This window comes from Chelonoidis abingdonii, chromosome 10 (assembly GCF_003597395.2).
Source record: "Chelonoidis abingdonii isolate Lonesome George chromosome 10, CheloAbing_2.0, whole genome shotgun sequence".
In the NCBI taxonomy this organism is placed as follows: Eukaryota; Metazoa; Chordata; order Testudines; family Testudinidae; genus Chelonoidis; species Chelonoidis abingdonii.
This window is the reverse complement of record NC_133778.1, coordinates 1621897-1637714: the sequence shown is the minus strand read 5'-3', so window position 1 is coordinate 1637714 and position 15818 is coordinate 1621897. Positions and strand designations below refer to the sequence as shown.

At 43.3% G+C, this 15818-nt stretch overlaps 1 protein-coding gene and 1 long non-coding RNA gene across 11 annotated transcripts in view; one reads left to right on the top strand and one right to left on the bottom strand.

Moving 5' to 3' along the window:
* Window positions 1-15818, top strand: part of HDAC4 (histone deacetylase 4) — a 494934-nt gene that overhangs the window by 211630 nt on the left and 267486 nt on the right. The window lies entirely within an intron of this gene.
* LOC142047346 (uncharacterized) lies at window positions 6781-7845 on the bottom strand. Its single transcript, XR_012656592.1, has 2 exons — window positions 7770-7845; window positions 6781-6926 (listed from the first exon to the last, which is right to left on the bottom strand). It is a non-coding gene; the product is annotated as an uncharacterized LOC142047346 (long non-coding RNA).

Here is a 15818-nt window from a genome sequence, read left to right as displayed (position 1 = left end):
TCTTTGAGATATCTTGAGGAGACCTGAGGTAATGTACATGAGCTATTCTGTTCTACCCTTTTTAAAGGCAACATGATTAAAAAAGAAAAGCCCAGTAGCTCTGAAAAAGAAGTAAAGCCTCCCCTTTAAATTAATTGAGTTATGATGTGTGTCTATATACTGGCTGGAGCAACGTGAGACACATAGTCCAGCACCAGCACTGAAGGTTCTCTTTATGAACGGGGAGCTCTTTGCTCCTAAATATCCTGAAATTTGATGTAATATATCTATGCAAAAATAAAAAGCTGCTTCAGGAATCACTCTGTGACTTGTGCAGATTTGCTTAAAATTTTGTGGCTTTTTTTCAAACAGAGATTATTACTATATTCTTAGTTGAAAGGTATCATTATAAAAATTGAACAGAAGTCGCCACTCTGTTTGCTCAGTGGTAACCACAGCACATTCCCAAATGGGTAACGAAGGAGTGGAGCTCAACATGGAATGCTAGGGCCCTGGTCACTGAAACGTAAACAGATTGTAGAGGTAAGAGTCCCACTCCACTTGAAATGGGTGTGGGGGCTTAACCTCACTACTTAGTATCTGGATTCTAAAACCAGTTACAACATTCTGCAGAGAGACAGGTTTCAGAGTGGTAGCCATGTTAGTCTACATCAGCAAAAAGAACGAGGAGTACTTGTGGCACCTTAGAGACTAACAAATTTATTTGGGCATAAGCTTTCATGGACTAAAGCTCACTTCATCAGATGCATGCAGTGAAAAATACAGAAGGAAGGTGTGTATATATAGAGAGAACATGAAAAAGTGGGTATTGCCATACCAGCTATAATGAGACTAATCAATTAAGGTGGGCTGTTAGCAGCAGGAGAAAAAAAAAACTTTTGTAGTGATAATCAGGATGGCCCATTTCAAACAGTTGACAGTAAGATGTGAGTAACAGTAGGAGGAACCTTAATTTGCAAACTGGATACCATTAAATTAGGCTTGAATAAGGACTGGGAGTGGATGGGTGATTACACAAGGTAAAAACTATTTCCCCATGCTAATTTTCCCCCTACTATTACTGCCAAATGTGGAGATACAAGCTGACAGTTATGGCCTGTAAGGTTGCTGGGAGGTGGAGGCAACATCTGTGCGCCCTAACCTGTGAATTTCTGAGGGGGAGGAGGAGAAGTGGCTTCCAGAAAGGGAAGGAGGGAGGGGTGTATGTGTGTTTGTGGGGAAATATATCTGGGAAGGAAGAATAAGTAATCTCATCTTTTCCTAGTCCATGAGGCTCTTGAATCAGGCCCAGACAGAGAAATTGGAAAGTAAATTCTCTTATACAGTACAATATTCTAGACTGTTAATACATAGGGAAACTTTACTATATTCAGACTTCAGCTTGGCTACATGATCTTCTCTGGATGAGGCTGCAGAAAACAGGGACTAGAATTCTGCTTATTTTGGGACCTGAATTCAAAGGGCGATGACCGTAAACCCGAATGTTGGAGGGCAGGCGAGTTGCAATCCTCCGATAAATGTAGGCAGTGTTGTGCTGTGGTAGCATAGGGACAAATATTTCAATTTCAATGCAGTGATGAATGAAAAACAAACTGTTCTAAGCATGGTCTCCTGGCACAGAGCTGCTCGAAAGGCAGTGGATCAAGCTAGTGAAAGATTTTCTTCTGTGTATCTGAATCCTCACAAAATGAGTCATCACCACTATAGCTGGAACACTTCATTAGTTCTCGTTTTAAACACCTATATATAATTTTATCTAAACTAAGAATGACTCCGTCTTGCTACTGATAGGAGAAGGCTTAGAACCTATAATTTCTAATTAGTGTGCATTCACCTGGACCAGGAGAGGAGACCTCCAGTAGTGTTGAAAGTAGCTTAATTTCCATGATTAGGAAAGTAACTGAAATACTTCCCTGATGAATTGTATTTTCTATTGGACAGCCTTCCCTAAATTCTCAACTACTGAGGGACAATCTTATAGTTTGCTTTCCACGACCAACTCTCTGTACGACTTTTCATGAGTGATGTACCCAAATACTTCGATGCTAATATTTAATTGTATTGTTAAAATTTATTCACCTAAATTTGGGTTATTGCTGATTATGCACTATATGTATATTATGACTTCTAAAACAAACTTTGTATTTGTGGATAATCTAAACACTATACCCAGATGTGCAGACACTCTTTTTTTAATCTGTGTACTATATAATTTTTTAACGTTACCTTTAATAAAATATTTTGATGGATTTTGGAGAATGATAGTCTTGGTTTAGATTTCAGAGTGGTAGCCATGTTAGTCTGCATCAGCAAAAAGAACGAGACTGTCATGATATCTTTCCCCAATCTGAACCTTAGCGTCCAAAGATGGGGTACCAGCATGAATTCCTCTAAGCTTAATTACCAGCTTAGATCTGATACGTTGCCACCAATCAGGACCTTGAGTGCCTGATAAACTCTGGTCTCCCCAAACCTTCCCTGGGGACCCCAAGACCCAGATCCCCTGGATCTTGACACAAGGAAAGTAAACCCTTTCCTTTACCGTTGCCTCTCCCAGACTTTCTCTCCCTGGGTTATCCTGGAAGATACTGTGATTCAAACTCCTGGAATCTTAACACACAGAGGAATTCCACCTCCCCCCTCCCCTTTTTTCCCTCACCCAGAGGCAATACAGATTCAAGCTCTGTGAATCTAAAGCAAAGAGGACATTTACCTTTTCCCCCCCTCCCCCTCCTCTCTCCCGGAGAGAGAGACAGAGATAAACACAGAGAGCAGGTTTTTCCTCCCCCCTTTCTCCCACCAATTCCCTGGTGAGTCAATCCCTTCTTTGCCTTTACAATGGTATCATAAGCATCTTCCAATTCTGAACCTTAGCGTCCAAAATGTCGGTTGCCTACTGACCTTCAAGCTTAATTACCAGCTTGGATCTTATCTCACTGCCCCAGACAGGAATTCAGCGCCTGCTCGCTCTGGTCCCAAACTTTCCCTGGAGGACCCAAGCTCAGAGAGTGAGTCTCAAACAAAGGAAAAACCCACTTCCCTTCCCTCTCTCTCCACCCGACTTCCTCTCTGGGCTAACCTGGGAGTACTGATGCAATCTCTTTACATCACATACCAGAAGATTTCTATCTATTACAAAGAACTCACAAAAACCCGACAACCCCAAATACAAGGAACGAATGATTCTATCTCTCTTCCCCTCCCACAATTCCCTGGGCTGCAGAGCTTACCCTCCGCTAGATCTAACACATAGGAATTCCCTCCCCTTTCGTTCTTAGGCCTACCAGAGAAAAACTCAAACAAGTCTTAAAAGAAAACTTATATAAAAAGAAAGAAAAGACATAAATATATAACTCTGCATCCAAGTGAATACAGGGCTATTGCTTATAGAAATGTGAATAAACAGTCTGATTCAAAAGAGATGCAATTTGAAACATTCCAGCAAGCTACCACACATGTAAATAAACCAAAACAAACATAAAAGCTATATGTTTTCTACCTTACTACAATTTGGAAACAGAAGATTAGAAGATAGAAAGAAACCTTCTCATAGCTGAGAGACAGACAAAGACTCAGACCCCAAAAATTCCTCCCTGACTTTGAAAATCCAGTTCCTGATTGGTCCTCTGGTCAGGTCTTTGTTCCCTTTGTTAACCCTTTACAGGTAAAAGAAACATTAAACCCTTAGCATCTATTTATGACACAGGGTAAAAATTATCAGGTCTTTTACAAGAAAAGCTTTTAATAAAAAGAAAGAAAAAGTAAGAAATCTCTGTAATTTCAAGATGTAATATTACAGGGTCTTTCAGCTTATAGAAACTGGAGAAAAAGCCGCCTCCAACAGAAATACAATTTAAAATACTTCCAGCAAACTACACATTTGCAAATAAAGAAAAACAATTAAAAAGACTATACCGCCTTTCTCCCTTTGTACTTACAGACTCTCTAATCTTCTATTCCAATTTTGTAAGTACGTGTGGTCACTCTCAGAACCCAGAGAGAACAGCCGACAGAACAAAGAACACACACCCAAGCTTCCCTCCACCCAGATTTGAAAATATTTTGTCTCCTACTGGTCCTCTGGTCAGGTGTTGCAGGTCACTGTTTGTTAACCCTTTACAGGTGAAAGAGACATTAACCCTTAGCTATCTGTTTATGACAGAGGCGTACTTATGGCTCCTTAGATACTCAAACATTTATTTAGGCATAAGCTTTCATGGGCGAAAACCCACTTCACTGGATGCATGCAGTGGAAAATACCATAGGAAGATATATATACACAGATGCATGCATCCGAAGAAGTGGGTTTTAGCCCATGAAAGCTTATGTCCAAATACATTTGTGAGTCTCTAAGGTGCCACAAGTACTCATTCTTTTAGTCTTGGTTTAGTTAATCTGTTTACCTTTTTATTGCACTCATTTTTATGAATATCAACCAGCTCGGGAAATAATTCTGTGCCCCCCGAGGGGGCAGCCCTCTTTCCTACCTATCTCACTCCTCCTCCTCTCCTTCCACTCCAGTGTGAGAACCACTGGTAAAAGTCTCTGAGTGGGTGAATGGATACCACAATGTCCTCTTAGAACATTTTTTAGCATTTTCTTTTTCTTTTTAAAATAACACTTGCTCTTCAGAAGAGCAGAATTACTGTGGCTCTGGAGCGCTATGGGGCATGTCTACACTGCAGCTGGGAGTGAACCTTCAAGCCTGGGTCAACAGACTCACACTAGTGGGCATTGAATTAATACATTAAAAATAGCACTGTGGATGTCGGAGGTAGGGCTGCAGGTTGGGTTCTCAAGCCCACCTGGCTCCCTGGGCTTGAGTTCTTGAACTGCACTGTCCACATGCCTATTTTTAGTGCTAGCACAAGTTAGTCAGCCTGGGCTGGAGCCCAGCTGCATTGTAGACATACCCACGCCAGCTGCATCTTGCTCACTGCTGGTGTGTTTACAAATTTAAATGACATTTTTACTCTAAGAGCATTGAAAAATTAGTTTCAGTTCTGACTTTTGTGAAGGATTTTCCCAAAAATTAACTGTAAGTGTCTGGGTGAAGGACGCACCACATGAAAGGGTAGAGTACTGAAACTTCACTGTTCACTCACTCCATTATGTAGATAGAGATACTATTCTTGATTTGGCACTTTATCAGGCAGCCTCAGAAAAACAGGTAAATATTGTATATGCTTTATGCATTGTATTGCCTAAGCACAGCATGGGAAACTGAACTAAATTTCAGTTCTAGATTTAAGTTTCAGGGCAACCCATGCTCTGTTAAAGGAACTGTTTCTCTAAATTAAATAATTTAACTGCAGTCATCACAACTCTATTTTGGATAGTTAAACCATCTATCTCTGTGTGTAATTTAAACATTAATTGGCATGTTATTTTTCTTCTCTAAAATTGTTTCCAATTTGTTATACACCCTAAAGACAAAAAATGTGATTATTTTTAATATGCTCCTTCTCCGTTCATGGAACTTTAATGTTCTTTTTGTGCTGGAGGATAAATTTCCATTGACTGACATTGAGTTCCGTTAAAAATGATATTCCTTTCCTGCAGGGCAGGTGGAATTTAAGGCCCTCAACACTGTGTTTGATTTGAACAGGCTCGCTGCAGTGCTGAGCCAAGAATAAAAGCTGAGAATGCAGTTATTTGGCAACTTAGCTTTTAAGCAACACTAAAATATACAGTATTTCCTGAAAATTATAAATAGATTCATGCATTATTCTCTGAAATTGTGCAAAAATATACTTTTTTAAGATATGGCACAATTCAAACTGCATAATAAGAGAAGTTTTAATTCTTACTAGTGGACAGTTCTGCTTACCTTTATAGAATTTAGACAATTAATACTCAAATCACTATCAAATGGGCGAGCTATGAAAACCATACATGCTGGCCAGTGCAGATTGCTTTCAGAATGGCTACTCTATAATTTAACCATAACTGTCTTTTTATTACAGGAAAAAAATGAAATCAAAATGTATTTTGAATGAAACTTGGGGAGGTGGAGAAAAAGCCAGAAAAACAAGAATTATGTATATTCCAAAGCTACAGTGTTGGAAAACTGTTAAAGCAACTCGAGAAATATTTCTAGTATTTTTAAGACATAAAACATGTGTAAGTCTTAAATTGGTGTGCAGATTAAGAATCTTTCTTCTCCAGCCTTGAAGCTAGGATTTCACATATGATAAGAAAAAATGGATGGCTACTTAATTGAGGTTTAGGTACAGCCTACAGTGTTATACAAAACCAGGAGAAGTTATTTTGCACCTCAGAACATTATGCTGTTAGTTGCTATTTGGTATGTAAAGTACAGCACTTTCCATTTTACAAAGAAATGCAAAAAAAAATTAGGAGAAAAACAAGCATAACTGCATGCTGAGGTTGTGGAATTTCATGTTCAACAGATAGTTAAGTGCAGCACTCACAATTGGTATAGACAGAAATGGGTACTGAGGACATCTGGTGACATTCTGTACCTTAAAGTAGCACCCTGGAATCCCCATTTTCACCACTGTCATATAATCATGATATGTTTTGTACAAAGTATGCCTTGTGCTATCATTATATGTGAACTTATGAAGAATTGCTACATGTGTTACTGAAATACAGTGTAAGATGCCTAGAGCCAACCTTTCAGTTGCAACAAAGGACTAGCCAGGCATGCTGTTGGCCCGTTAAAGGGAATCCACTCTCCCAAGGGCCATCCCAGAGACTTCTCAGATAGAACACACATGCAATGGAGACCCCTTGAGAGAGAGAGATTTATTTTAAAAGAGAGGAAGTGACATAATAACTTTGCCTCCCTCATCCCTCAACTCAACGTCTGGAAGGCAAAAGACCTTAAACTGGGGAATGGTGGTGCCAGACTGGAAAAGGGAGTCCAGTCTCTGTATTGAGGATCTGTAACCTGCTTGTACCTGTCATAAGTAGATAGGTAAGGGTTAATTTTCTTTTACCTGTAAGGGGTGGACGGGGGAATCAAGCACCTGACCAGAGGACCAATCAGAGAACTGGATATTTTTTTAAAGTCTGGGAGGGAAAGGAACTCGGGGTCTTTTGTTTCTCCCGGCTATGGATTGAAACAGTTTTTCTGCTAACTCCAATCTTCTTTCTAATATTCTAGCATCAAGTGTGAGTAAAAGGAAACCAAGCAATAGGCTGTTATGTCTTTGGTTTATATTTACATGGGTTAATTGCTGGACTGGTTTAAATTGGTATTTTTTGAATCAGACTGTGTATTCCTAATTTTATAAGCAAGAGCCTGTAATTAACATCTTAATGCAGTGGGTTATATTTTTTGTATTTCTTTCTTTTTATATAGAGTCTTTTTAAAACCTGGTTGAGGTTTTTGGTTTTTCTCTGTGGGCTACAGGAAAGGGGGTGGAAAATCTCTTTATGTTAGCTTTACTAGGTTTAAATGCATCGCCTCAGGGGAGAGTATTCCTCTTTGTTTTGCCTTCAAGGATTAAGTACTGGAATCGCCCAGGCTCACCCAGGAGGAAAGCTGGGAAGCAGATAACGAGGAGACAAGGGGGAGGAGCTTGTTTTCCCATTGTAAGGGAAGACCTAGGGTTCTGGGTCTTGGGGGTCCCCCAGGGAAAGGTTGGGGTGACTCGAGGTGACCAGGAGCCCTAAAATCCTGGTTGGTGGCAGCGAGATCAGAGCCAAGCTGGGTATAAGCCTGGGGGGGAGTTTCATGTTAAGCCCCCAAATTTTGGATGCTAAGGTCCAGATTTGGGACAGAGGCTTTATCACAGTACCATATGTCAAGATGAGACATTGCTTGATTCAAATCCTGTTTAGTTTGTAGAACTTAAACTTCAAATTTATTTTTGTTTTGTAAGTAACCAACTCTGATCTCTATGGCCACTTCTTATAATCACTTAAAATCTGTCTTTCTGTAGTTAATAAACCAGATTTATGTTATGTATGTAACCCTTGTGCCAGGCCAAGTTGACAGCAGCAAGGGCTGAGTTCAGCAGATAGGGCTTCCCTTTCAACAATACAATGCAAAACCAGCTCGAGCCCCCACCTAGTGACCTAGGAAAATTACACACACGCCCCTGGGCACCTCAAAGAGGCAATACTTCCCCTCTCGCAAGCACAAAGTCTTAGTGCAGCAAAAATCTTTAATAACATGAGGTAAACCACACAGCATTAAATTGGGAAAACACCATAACTAGGGTTCATAAACACAAGCCATGAACCCAAAGACCCACCCCCAAGTGGATTGGACTGTGTCCCTTCCCTTTGGTTCTTGAGTCTAGCAACCCAAATTCACCCCTCCCTCCCACATTTTCTGCCCGTAGTCAGTGAAGCCCCCCCCCCCACTCCCCAAAGTTCAGAAGTTCCTCTGCAGAGTCTACCTCCCAGCACAGGTGGAAGTAGGGGAGGTATGGGGTTACCTTACGTGCTCCGCTGCTCATGTTGATGTCTGATTGACATGCCTCTCTGTGGGGTTCTGCTGCAGTCTTCACTGTGGGCTGCTTCTCTCCCCCAGCTGTCCTGCTCGCTGCTCACCCAATATATCTTCAGGCTCCCCCCACCACACACACACACTTAACACAGCTCTCAGCAACTTTAGCTCTTTAGTGATTTCAACTGGTAGTAGGGGATCCTCAGTGCTAGTGCACCACTAGCCCAAAGTAGGTCTAATGTGTAGACCTGGATATTGTGATTTCAGCTTTGCAGCATGTAACAAGACTCCTAATGGAGTCAAAATCAGCTCTGTTATTACACAATGGAGAGAGGAGAAGTAGAAATGATGTTTGGGGCCTGCAGTACCAGGTACAAATACTTGTCCCCAGCCTTTTTTAGTTCACTGGAGTTTGGCACTCACATCCCTTGCCTAGTGAGTGCTATTTAGTTGAGGGCAAGTCTCTCCATCATAAAATGCCAAGTACAATTCTACTGTCCTTGATTCACATAACCAAGATAACACCTTATTACATCTGCCCTAATAACAAAGAGACTGGGGATCCCACAGCAGCCAAAGTGATCATTTGGGCCAGCAGTCCTATCATCTAGGCAAGGTGGGTGTGCCCATGAAAACAAGATCAGCCCCTGAAGTCCTTTTCTCCACAGCTCACCACCAGATGTCAGAGTAGAACCCGTTCTGACTTTGCTTACATGTAAAACAGTGCGTTTTGGTTGAAGTGGTTGGGAAATCTCAGCTCAGTTTACAAAGACTAACGTGTCCATTTCACACTGAGGGAGTGGTGAACTGCTTAATAAACTTACACTGGCCAGGCTTCTGACTAGTGCAAGATAGTACAGTTCTGGGATGCAAGACTGGGTAGCTGGGGGGATTTGACTGGAGCCACCTGATTGATGGTTCGTGAGTGACTGGGAGATCATTCCTATAACATAGTTGGGTGTGTCCCTGCCTGTGGATGGCTGTGTAAGTGCACTATTTCCCAGTGTGAGTGGCAGCCCCAGTTGGTGGATTTGAAGGGTTCAGTGGTCCCACAGTTCAGGTTATGCCCCGGGATCCCCGTCACACATCTCAGTCTACACCATAGATAAAACCTAAGTCATTCTTGCACCTATTACATTTTTAATAAAAGCAACTTATCTTTAAAGTTGTCACATAATTTTGAATCCATGGGCTCCTCTAGTTGCTGCCACCACTCCTCTGACAAGGCAGAGCCGTATTGGAGGGATATCAAGTTAGTTAATCATCTCATACAGAGGAATCTTTTGAGTAGTAGTGGGGAGGTGGGGGGCAGGAAGAGTTATTTACATCCACTACAAATATGAGATGAAATAAATCTGTCAATTTAATACAAATTATTAACAGCTGGAAATTTGAGTACTGGAAAGTATTTCCAGATAGTTGTAAAGCAGTGCTAGACTTCAGTTATTACCTGAACCCTCATATCAAAATGAATTTAGATTTTTGGTAAGTTGGTTCACACGGGAAAGGGGAATTAATTAATTCAAGGCATATTATTTTACATTTTCTTTATTTTAATATAAATCAGATTTGTTGGTCCACAGTACTAATTTTAAATGGCATCAGTTTTCACAAGCAGCAGGCCTTCAAGCAAAACAGTGTGTCACTACATGATGCCTCAGGTTTGCATATATATTGAGCTGCTGTAAAGTCGTAGGCTCAAAATCCCAGGTCCTTGACTGAGAGAGACCTGAATTGCTTATGTTTTTTGCCACCTGATCACCTAGTAGCATTGACATTTTCTTAATCACTAGTGGAGCTGGAGGTTTTGAATGGTTTTCTCTCACTCCTTCCAAGACCATGATGTCTCGTACAGAAAGGGAGAATGGTTCAGTGGTTTGGGCACTGACCTGAGACACAGGTTCAACTCTCTGCTCTGCCACAGACTTCCTGTGGGAAATTGAGTAAGCCCTGTAGGGGTCGTCTACACACTTTTTATACAGCTATAACTGTATTGATTTAGAAACCAATCTAAAACTGTATGTCCTCCTACTGTGGACACAGTTATTCCATCATAAAGGTGCTCATATCAGTATAGGTTATTCTCCTGGAGATTCAGGGGAATAAGCTATACTTTTAGGGGAATTTAGATGAAAACTCCAGTTTAAGGAACTTTCTTTAATACCAATATAATTGCATGCAGGTGAAGGGGTTGTAGGTTATGAACTAGGTCTGTCCCTAGTTAAAGTGATACAAAAATTGTCTGACCAGGAGTGAGGGCTTGTCTTCACTACCAGCTAAATTGGCGCTGCTGTGATGGATGCAGCGGCGTCTATTTGGTGGGTGTAATGAAGACGCAATAAGTCGATGGGAGAGCACTCTTTTGTCAACTTCAGTACTTCACCTCCCTGAGAGGTGGAAGCTATGTCAATGGGAGAGTGTCTCCCCTTGACATAGCCTGATGTAGACACCACTGTAAGTCGATCTAAGCTGCATGGACTTAAGTTATGTAATTTTAGTAATTTAACTAGCATAACTTAGATTGACTTACCTCAGTAGTGTAGACCAGGCCGAAGTCTCTGCCTCAGTTCACCTTCTGCAAATTGGTGAGAGTCGCACTGACTGCCTCACAGGACTGTTGAGAGGATAAATATGTTAAAGCTCATATGGCACTTAAATAATATGGTATTTGCAGCCACATAACTATCTGAAAGAGAGAGAGTTCAAGCTTGGTGTGGTTGCAGAGATTACCTGGGCTATAAAAAGCAGAAATATATTGCAGTGTATATCCTGAACCCCTAGAGGTAAAAGTGAAGGATGTGCTTCACACTTCAAGCCCTTTCAGATATACTATAGCTATAAATAGTAGTACTGAAAGACCGTATTGGATTTGGCCTTTGGAAGATTGAGTAGATGCATACTGTCCTGAAATAAAGAGTTAAAGTTGATCCTCCCCTCTGAGTATCATTACTGGGGGGGGGGAGGGGGGTTGCGTGTTTGGATGAGCCCCAGGGCTATGTCGTCTGAAGCCTAGTGCTCCTGGTAGGGTGACCCTAGGCGAATAGGTCTGGGAGCAGGTTCCAGACTAAAAATGATCCACTTCAAGACCCTTATGAAAGCCCCAAAATGACCACACTAGCCTCACCTGAACTAGAGAGACCCACCTGTGTCAGGAGAGCAGCTGATGTAACCCGGCCAGGCCTAGCCCAAAAAGGTGATGTGGACCTGTCTCCTGGGCTCACCACCTGCGAGGCGAAGGGTGAGAGTCAGGTGCAATGGCAGCTGGAGGGCTCTAGGGTTGTGGAACATCACTTCGCTGGCAGGAAAGGAGCCAGAGTTGGTGGAAGAGGTGGAAAGGTACTGACTAGATATAGTTGGCCTCACCTCCACACATAGCACTGGTTCTGGAAACAAACTTGTCAGTCGAGGGTGGTCTCTTTCCTACTGAGGAGTGGCCCCATGTGAGAGTCCCCGGACAGGTTTAGGGATACTCACAAATCCCCGGCTGGGTGCTGTGCAGTTGTTGTTTGTCCCGGTTGATGAGAGGGATGCCTCGATGAAACTTTATGAAACAGAGAGGAAAAACCTGACTGTTGTTTGTGCCTATGCACCCAACAGCAGTTGAGAGTACTTGGCCTTTCTGGAGACTGTGGGATTGGTGCTCAATAGACTGCCACTGACCGACCTTGTAGTTCTACGGGGGGACTTCAGCGCTCATGTGCGGAATGATGGAGATACCTGGAGGGGAGTGATTGGGTGGAACTGCGTCCCTGGTCTGGATCCAAGAGGTGAATTGTTATTGGACTTCTGTGCTAGTTACGCGTTGTCCATAATGAATACCATGTTTGAACACAAGGTTGCTCATAAATGTACTTGGTACCAGAGCACCTTGGGCTGAAGATCAATGATCGACTTCATAGTTCTCTTGTCGGACCTAAGGCCGTATGTTCTGGACACTCAGGTGAAGAGAGGGACAGAGCTGGCAACCAATCACCACTTCATGGTGAGTTGGATCTGATGTCTGGGGCACCTGCTGGATAGACACGGGAGGCCCAAACAATCATTGTGAGTAGCTTGGGAACATCTGTTGGAGGACCCTGTGCAGAAAGACATCAATTCCCACCTCCAGAAGAACTTCTTCTGTATTCTGGGTTAGGTCTTGGACGTTGAGTCTGAATGGACCTTGCTCAGGGTGTCAGTCATTGAGGCAGCCATGAAAAGCTGTGGCCTGAAGGCAGTTGGTGCCTATCATGGTGGCAACCCTAGAACCTAGTGGTGGACTCCAGTGGTGAGGGCACCTGTCAAGTCAAAGAAGGACGCTTTCCGAGCAATGCTTGTGAACTGGACTCCTGATATGACTGAGAGGTACCGGCTGGCTAAGGGAGCTGCGGCTGTGGTGGTAATTGAACTGAAAGCCCAGGCTTGGGAGAAGTTTAGAGAGACTATGGAGAATGACTACCAGATGGACTCAAAGATGTTCTGGCAAACTATTCGTCACCCTAGGAGGGGTCAGCAGGAGGTTGCCCACGCTGAACTCAGTAAGGGTGATGAAACACTGACCTTGACTGAGCAGACCATCAAGAAGTGGAAGGAGCACTTTGAGGAAATCCTCAACCTGATGGACACCCCCACGCCCCCCTTCCAGAAGGCAGCACCAGAATCCTGTGGTGAGATTGGCTGTATTTCTGATGCTGAGGTCGATATGGTGTTGAAGTGCTTTCGTAGTGGTAAGGCAACAGGGTTAGACAAGGTTTGCCCAGAAACGTTGGAAGCACTGGACAATGTTGGGACGTTGTGGTTAATGCACCTCTTCAGTGTTGAATGGAAGGCAGGTGCTGTACCTCTGGACTGGAAAACTGGGGTGGTAGTACCAATCTTTAAGAGAGGAGACCAGAGGGTGTGTTCCAACTATGGGAGATCACACTCCTCAGCCTCCCTGGCAAAGCCCATTAGTTGAACCTCAGATTCAGGAAGAACAATGCCAATTCTGTCCCGGCCATGGAGCGGAGCAATGGACTGGCTCTTTGCTCTCTCGCAGATACTCGAGGGGTCATGGGAGTTTGCTCATCTGGTCCATCTTTGTTTTGTAGACCTGGAGAAGGCATATGCCCGCATTTCCTGAGATGTCTTGTGGGAAGTGCTGCAGAAATATCAGGTGCTGGTGCTGCTTTTGTGTGCTATCCGGTCCCTGTATTCTTGGAGTGAGAGTTGCGTTCAGATTCTTGACATTAAGTCAGGTTCGTTCAAGGTGGGCATTGGACTCCGCCAAGAGTGCGTCTTGTTCCCACTCCTGTTCGTGATTTTCATGGACAGAATATCAAGGTGCAGCCAAGCTGCGAAGTGTGTCCGGTACAGAGACTTGGAGGTGGCATCTCTGCTGTTTGCAGATGATGTCCTTCTTGCTTCTTCAGACTGCAATCTCTGACGTGCACTTGACCGTTTCGCTGTTGAATGTGAAGCAGCTGGTATGAGAATCAGCACCTCCAAATCAGAGGTCATGGTCCTCTCTCAGAAGAAAGGTGACTGCTCTCTCCAGGTTAGGGGGGAGCAGCTGCCCTTAGTGAATGAGTTCAAATATCTAGGGGTCTTGTTCACCAGTCATGGCAAGCGGGAGTGTGAGATCAACTGGCAGATTGGTGGCAGTGATCCAGGCAGTATACTGATCCATGGTGGTGAAGCGGGAGTTGAGTTCTTGGACAAAGCTCTCAGTTTACAGGTCACTCTACGTCCCCATCCTCACCCAGGGTTATGAACTTTGGGTAATGAACAAAAAGAAGAGATCGTAGGTACAAGCAGTGGAAGTGAGGTTTCTCTGCAGGGTGGCTGGGCTTACTCACCGAGACAGGGTGAGGAGCTTGGCTTTTCAGCAGGGCTTCAGAGTAGAGCTGCTACTCCTCTGGATTGAGAGGAGCCAGATGAGGTGATGCAGGCACCTGATAAGGATGCCCCTGGGAGGCTTCCCTTGGAACTCTACTGGGTATGTCCCACCGGGCGTAGGCCCCAAGACTGACCCAGAACAGGCTGGAGGGATTATATCTCCTGGCTGGTGTGGGAGTGTTGGGGAATTCCACATGGGGAGGTGGAACATATTGCAGAGTAAAAGGAGGTCTGGTCCTCCCTACTCTCCATGCTGTCGCCACGACCCTTACCAGGAAAAGTGGCATAAAGGAGGAAAAAAAAAAGTAGAAGGTGATCCTCAGAGAAGGAAAAGAAGTTACAAATATGTGATTAGTTCAATTTCCTGTTAGTCTTATATCATCTGGTGTCAGGCCCTGCTGCTGCCTCTGTTTGTCCACTCTTGGGGTTCTGAAGGACTGTCCCAGACACTTGTGCAGATCAAATAAACACGCTTTCTGGGGGTTAGTTTATTAAAATGCAGGTCTTTCCCTGCTCAGTGCGGGGGTGCCCTCACAGGGCTCAGCAGCCTATTCCATTTGGTTCGCACTGAGCAATAAAAAGACATAACCCCTAAAACAGTTTGTGTCAAGTCCCTTTAACACCCCTGTATGCTGCCTACTCCAAGCTGCTTCTTTCTGAAAACAGAATCATAGAATATCAGGGTTCAGGAGGTCATCTGGTCCAACCCCCTGGCTCAAAACAGGACCAATTCCCAGCTACATCATCCCAGCCAGGGCTTTGTCAAGCCTGACCTTAAAAACCTCATACTGTTCTTTGGGGGCCTTCCAGGTCCCTCTTTAAAGGCTTTTTTCCTCCTGACTGTCACTACAGGTCACTCCAGTTAAGCCTCTCCCTGTGGCTGGTGTGGGGACCCCTGCAGATGTCTCCCTGAAGGTCTTTGTCAACTGAGCAGGCTCCCTTTTATAGGAAGTACTGCCTCTTGGTTATCATAACTTGTTTTTGGGTCAGGTGCCCAGGCATCCCACACCATAACCTATCAGTTACAGGTGAGGCTGAGCCAATTTCACCAATATTGGGATATCGGTCATGTAAAATACTTTGCACAAACACCATATACTTCTTAAACATAAAAATCCAGGCAGATGGTAAAACAGTGTCCTATAAAATGTGACAAGCCTGCTAACCACATGTTGTGATGCCACATAAAAATTCCTAGATAACATTTCTGACAACCAGTAATAATTGTGTAAGGAAGCGAGAGTTTGGAGATGGCCAGGATTTTTTGTTCTTTGTTTTTGCCTCCAAAGAATCATATGCAGTAAAAATCCCAACAAAACACTAAATCTTAATCTTTTTCTCTGACCTTTATAATTTTGTTTGCATATTGCACCTGATTTTTCTAGCTCTGTTGTAATTCTAAATACTGCAAACTTTTTTAAAAGCCATATCGTGACAGATATTAAAGCTGCCTGACGAGCTCTCTTTTGGGGAAATACTGTATTTGAGAACACTTTATTATGCAATGAACAAAGATTGCTCTGATCTCAAAATGGTA